This window comes from Colobus angolensis, unplaced genomic scaffold (assembly GCF_000951035.1).
Source record: "Colobus angolensis palliatus isolate OR3802 unplaced genomic scaffold, Cang.pa_1.0 Scaffold24, whole genome shotgun sequence".
Taxonomy (NCBI): domain Eukaryota; kingdom Metazoa; phylum Chordata; class Mammalia; order Primates; family Cercopithecidae; genus Colobus; species Colobus angolensis.
The window spans coordinates 10,858,254-10,864,600 of NW_012115599.1; the positions used below are offsets into that span (position 1 = coordinate 10,858,254).

At 42.6% G+C, this 6,347-nt stretch overlaps 1 protein-coding gene across 3 annotated transcripts in view; it reads right to left on the reverse strand.

Annotated features, from left to right (window-relative positions):
- KCTD20 (potassium channel tetramerization domain containing 20) overlaps nt 1–6,347 on the reverse strand; it is a 52,016-nt gene that overhangs the window by 42,622 nt on the left and 3,047 nt on the right. The window contains exon 2 of one of the 3 annotated variants that reach the window (XM_011945346.1): nt 761–878. The exons of the other annotated variants lie outside the window; for them this stretch is intronic. The gene's annotated coding sequence lies outside the window, so the exon portion shown is untranslated. The remainder of the gene's footprint in view (nt 1–760; nt 879–6,347) is intronic. 3 annotated transcript variants of the gene reach the window in all.

The window sequence follows — 6,347 nt, forward strand, 5'->3', positions numbered from 1 at the left end:
GAGACTCCGTCTCAAAAAAAAAAAAAAAAAAAAAAAAAAAAAAAAAAAAAGAAATTTAATTGATAATTAAAACTTTTCCAGAATCAAATGGCTTGACTAGCAAATTTTCCCACACTTTTAAGGAAGAAATTATATCAAACTTTCTCATGAACATAATCACAAAAATCCTAAACAAATTATGAGAAAATCAAATCCAGCCACATAAAAAAGGGTTATACATTATGGCAAAGATTGGCTTAACATTCAAAATTCAATTCATATGATTCACCGATGAAAAAAATAGGCCAGGCACGCTGACTCACACCTGTAATCCCAGCACTTTGGGAGGCCAAGGTGAGCAGATGATTTGAGGTCAGGAGTTTGAGACCAGCCTGGCCAACATGGCAAAACCCCGTCTCTACTAAAAATACAAAAATTAGCTGGGCATGGTGGCACGTACCTGTAATTCCAGCTATTCAGGAGGCTGAGGCATGAAAAGCACTTGAACCCAGGAGGAGGAGGTTGCAGTGAACTGAGATTGCGCTACCGCACTGCCTGGGTGACAGAGTGAGACTCTGTCTCTAAATAAATAAATAGAAATCTGTTTGAAAATAACTAAAATAGGGCCAGGCGCAGCAGCTTATGCCTGTAATCCTAACATTTTGGGAGGACAAGGCAGGATGATCGCTTGAGCCCAGGAATTCAAGACAAGCCTGGACAACACAGGGAGACTTCGTTTCTACAAAAAATAAAAAAATTAGCTGGGTGTGGTGGCACATACCTGTAGTCCCAACTACTTGTGCAAGGCTGAGGTGGGAGGACTGCTTAAGCCCAGAGGTCAAAGTTGCAGTGAGCTGAAATCTTGCCACTACACTTCAGCCTGGGTGACAGAGCAAGACCTTATTTCAAAAAGAGAAAATAACTGAAATAGCATGAAATAGTATGGATGTATTAGATTTTTAAAAGGCAGATTGAAACAATAAATGTATCCATAGAAAAAAAGATGGAAAAGATTATTCTCCGTTAACTGTAGAATCACGTGCCTTTTCTTTTAAAAAGTTATTGTCTTACTGAATTTTCTAAACTCTCTAAAATGAATGTATTATTACCTTTAAAATAAGGAAAAATGAAAAGTATCTCTAAAAACAGATACCTCCTCAAGAAAATGTTGGAATCATTGGAACAGTTTCTTAAAAACTGCTTATAGCTAGGTTCAGTGGCACACTTGTAGTCCCAGCTACTTAGGAGGCTGAGGTGGGAGGATCACTTGAGCCCAGAAGTTCTGGGCTGTAGTGTACTGTATCAATCAGGTGTCTGCACCAAATGTAGCATCAATGGTAACCTCCCAGGAGTAGGGGTCCACCAGGATGCTTAAGGAGGGAAGAACTGACCCAGGCTGGAAACAGAGCAAGTCAAAACTCCTGTGCTGATCAGCAGTGGGATCAAGACTGTGAATAGCTACCATATTTCAGACTGGGCAACATAGCAAGACTTCTCTCTCTTAAACAGTAAAATAAAATAAAATAAATTTTTAAACTGCTTAAAGCAGTTTTAAGAGAAAATTTTTTAAGTTTAATCAGAAAACAATATATTATCACATAAAATAGTCTGACATTCTTCCATCTAGATTGAAGAAGAAATGTGCTTAACAGATGAATTAGGAATTTAGGTTAATGTATGGAATAGATTTTCAAGCACATTATTCAGTAGGCTAACAGGATAATCTTAAATATAACACAATGATTTATGCAGAGGCATAATATGCTTCTTAGGATATACAAAAGTAAGCATGGTTCTGAAGAACAGGTAAAGCCAGTCACAAGAAAACGAATGCTGCCTGGGCCTCATGGCATAGGACATAGTGATAAGGGCAAGGGAGCATTCAGAGTACCCAACACATAACCTTTTTTTCTCAGACGGAGTCTCGCTCTGTTGCCCAGGCTGGAGTGCAGTGGCACAATCTTAGCTCACTGCAACCTCTGCCTCCCAGGTTCAAGTGATTGTCCTGCCTCAGCCTCCTGAGTAGTTGGGATTACAGGCACGCACCACCGTGCCGGGCTAATTTTTGTATTTTTAGTAGAGACAGGGTTTCGTCATGTTGGCCAGGCTGGTCTAGAACTCCTGACCTCAGGTGATCCACCTGCCTCCGCCTCCCAAAGTGTTGGGATTACAGGCATAAGCCACTGCACCAGCCCCAACACATAACTTCTTAAACAGATTGTCAGGGCTGAACTGTGTCTCCCTCAAAATTCATATGTGAAGCCCTAACCCCTAGTCCTCAGAATGTGTCTATATTTGGAGACAGGGCCTTTAAAGAGGTAATTAAGGTTAAATGAAGTCATTAAGGTGGGCCCTAATCCAACATGTCTGGTGTCCTCAAAATGGGGAGATTAGAACACATAAACAGAGGGATGACAATGTGAAGATGAGAGGTGAAGCCAGCTGGACTTCCTGGGTCGAGTGGGGATTTGGAGAACTTTTCTGCCCAGCTAAAGGATTGTAAATGCAATTGGAGAACTTTTCTGCCTAGCTAAAGGATTGTAAACCCACCAATCAGTGGTCTGTGTCTAGCTAAAGGATTCTAAATGCACCAATCAGCACTCTGTAAAAACGCACCAACGAGCGCTCTGTGTCTAGCTAAAGGTTTGTAAACGGACCAATCAGCACTCTGTAAAATGGACCAATCAGCAGGACATGGGTGGGGCCAAATAAGGGACTAAAAGCTGGCCACCCAAGCCAGCAGCAGCAACCCACTCAGGTCCCCTTCCACGCTGTGGACGCTTTGTTTCGCTCCTCACAGTAAATCTTGCTGCTGCTCACTCTTTAGGTCTGCACTACCTTTAACAGCTTTAACACTCACTATCAAGGTCTGCGGCTTCACTCCTGAAGTCAGCGAGACCATGAACGCACCGGGAGGAACAAACAACTCCGGACACACCACCTTTAAGAGCTATGACACTCACTGCGGAGGTCTGCGGCTTCACTCCTGAAGTCAGCAAGACCACGAACCCACCGGAAGGAAGAAACTCCAGACACATCTGAACATCTGAAGGAAAAAACTCCGGACACACCATCTTTAAGAACTGTAACACGGCCGGGCGCGGTGGCTCAAGCCTGTAATCCCAGCACTTTGGGAGGCCGAGACCGGCGGATCACGAGGTCAGGAGATCGAGACCACCCTGGCTAACACGGTGAAACCCCGTCTCTATTAAAAAAAAAAAATACAAAAAACTAGCCGGGCGAGGTGGCGGCGCCTGTAGTCCCAGCTACCCGGGAGGCTGAGGCAGGGGAATGGCGTGAACCCGGGAGGCGGAGCTTGCAGTGAGCTGAGATCAGGCCACAGCACTCCAGCCTGGGTGACAGAGCGAGACTCCGTCTCAAAAAAAAAAAAGAACTGTAACACTATCGCAAGGGTCCGTAGCTTCATTCTTGAAGTCAGTGAGACCAAGAACCCACCGGAAGGAATAAATTCCGGATACAAAGACACAGGGAGAAGAAAATGGTCATCTACAAGTCAAAGACAGAGGCCTCAGAAGCAAATAAACCCTCCTGACACCATCTTGGCCTTCTAGCTTCCAAAATTGTGAGAAAATAAATTTCTGTTGTTCAAACCCCCCAGACAGTGGTCCTTTGCTTTGGCAGCCTTAGCAAACCAATACACAGATATAACTGCAAAAATTAAATTTCACCTTCCCCCTGTAAAAAAGAGATTTGAGAACACATGGAGGATGTCTTAGATAATTTTAAGATATGTACTGTGATCTTAACATAGAGGTGTAAGTTACTACCTGTTTTATTCTAAGGAAACTGAACTTCCAATAATCTATGCAACAATAATTCATTGTAACTTTCCTCCCTAATTTTTAAGATGGTATTTTACATTTGTATAGCATATAAAATTCAAATTTCATTCCTATTTGTCACTTCATTTGATCCTCACAACCTTCTGTATAAAACAGAAATTTTGAACCTAGAATCACAGAGCTAGCAGTGACAGTGACAACTAGAAGCAAATCATCTGACCTGGATCATGGATCATTCCACTACATTCCAATGCTTTCCAAAATTTTAGTAATGTTCCTATTTTAGTAAGGGCAGAGATAAAGCTTACTTGATATCTATACTTATCATTAAACCTCAGTTATTTCAAATATATACAAATATATATTTGGAGACAGGATGGTGCTCTGTCACCCAGGCTGGAGTGCAGTGGCACCATCTCAGCTCACTGTAACCTCCACCTTCCGGGTTCAATCGATCCACCCACCTCAACCTCCAGAGTAGCTAGGATTAAAGGCGCACAGCACCACACCTGGTTCGTTTTTATATTTTTTGTAGAGACGGAGTTGTGCCATGTTGCTTAGGCTGATCTCAAACTCCTCAGCTCAAGTGATGTGTCACCTCAGCCTTCCAAAGTGCTGGGATTATAGGTGTGAGCTACAGCACCCACCGTGAAACAAATTACAAATATGTTTTCCTTTCTAAGCACAACAGTATATCAAAAATTATAATTTTTTTCTTTTTTTTTTTGAGACAGAGTCTCGCTCTATCGCCCAGGCTGGAGTGCAGTGGTGCGATCTTGGCTCACTGAAATCTCTGCCTCCCAGATTCAAGCAATTCTCATGACCCAGCCTCCCCAGTAACTGGGATTACAGGAGAATGCCACCATGCCTAGCTAATTTTTTGTATTTTTAGTAGAGACGGGGGTTTGGCATGTTGGCCAGGATGGTTTCAAACTCCTAGCCTCAAATGATCTGCCCACCTCAGCCTCTCAAAGTGCTGGGATTACAGGCTTGAGCCACCCTGCCCAGCCTAAAAAATATTTTTTAAAACATTAATGGCCAGCATTTCCTGAAAACTTACAGTTTGTGAGGCACAGTTCTATTAACTTTACATGAATTAACTCAATCCTAAAAATCCTGGGATAGGTAGGTACTACTATTGTCTATTTCAGAGACAGAAACTGATAAAGTACTTTATCCAAGCTAGTAAATGGAGGAGTCAGGATTTGAACCCAGGCAACATTAACTCCACAACCCACATTCTTTTTTTTTTTTTTTTTTGAGACGGAGTCTCGCTCTGTTGCCCAGGCTGGAGTACAATGGCGCAATATCGGCTCACTGCAAGCTCCAACTCCCAGGTTCACGCCATTCTCCTGCCTCAGCCTCCTGAGTAGCTGGGACTACAGGCGCCTGCCACCACGCCTGGCTAATTTGTTTGTATATTTAGTAGAGACGGGGGTTTCACTGTGTTAGCCGGGATGGTCTCGATCTCCTGACCTCGTGATCCACCTGCCTCAGCCTCCCAAAGTGCTGGGATTACAGGCGTGAGCCACCGCGCCCGGCCCACAACCCACATTCTTAATCACTTCGCAACGAAATACAACTAGGACACTCTTGAGCATATATTTTAATGGCTTTGAAGTCAAGTGGACTTAAACTTTACTACAGGCTCAGCCACTTATTAGGTACATTATTTGGGGCAAACTTAATCTCTTGTGTCTTAAAGAGTCTTTATCTATAGAAAGGAGATAATTAAATGTGACAGTGATGTAAAACCATTTAGTAAGTGGCTGGTATAGAATGTATACTAATTATTAAGCCCTTACTATTTTTATTTTTATTTTTACTACTTTCATGAATATACAAGAGCAATCAATCCTACAGTGTCTAATTTGGGGATTCCAAGCTAAAACATCAAAAGGCCCTCTTTCTTCATCCGTAATTCTTTCCTTCCTACTCTTCCAGAAATATATGTACTATTCCCAATAATCTCATTTTCCATAAGTTAAGAAATATCACATTGGATGAGGTTAGTAGTTAGATAAGTCTTTAATTCTTTGTTCACTTTTTAATTTTTAAAATAATACAGACAGAGTCTCCCTATGTTGCCCAGGATGGTCTGGAACTTCTGGGCCAAAGAAATCCTCCCCCCATGACCTCCCAAAGTGTTGGGATTACAGGCGTAAGCCACCACACCTAGCCATCAGTCTTAAATTCTATCACAGAGGTACCTAGTAAGTTTGGTAAGGACAATAGTTATACTCTTGATGACAACTTCCAAAGATTCTGGGCACTGCTCAAGCATTTAACATATTTTAAAAGTCACCAAAGTAGTTATCTAAGCTTTTATTTAATCTTTTTTAAAAATACTCAGTTCAGGCCTGGCGCGGTGGCTCACACCGGTAATCCCGGCACTTTGGAAGGCCCAGGCAGGCAGATCACCTGAGGTCAGGAGTTTGAGACCAGCCTGGCCAACATGGTGAAACCCCGTCCCCACTAAAAACACAAAAAATTAGCCAGGCATGGTGGTGGGCGCCTGTAATCCCAGCTACTCAGGAGGCTGAGGCAGGAGAATCACTTGAACCC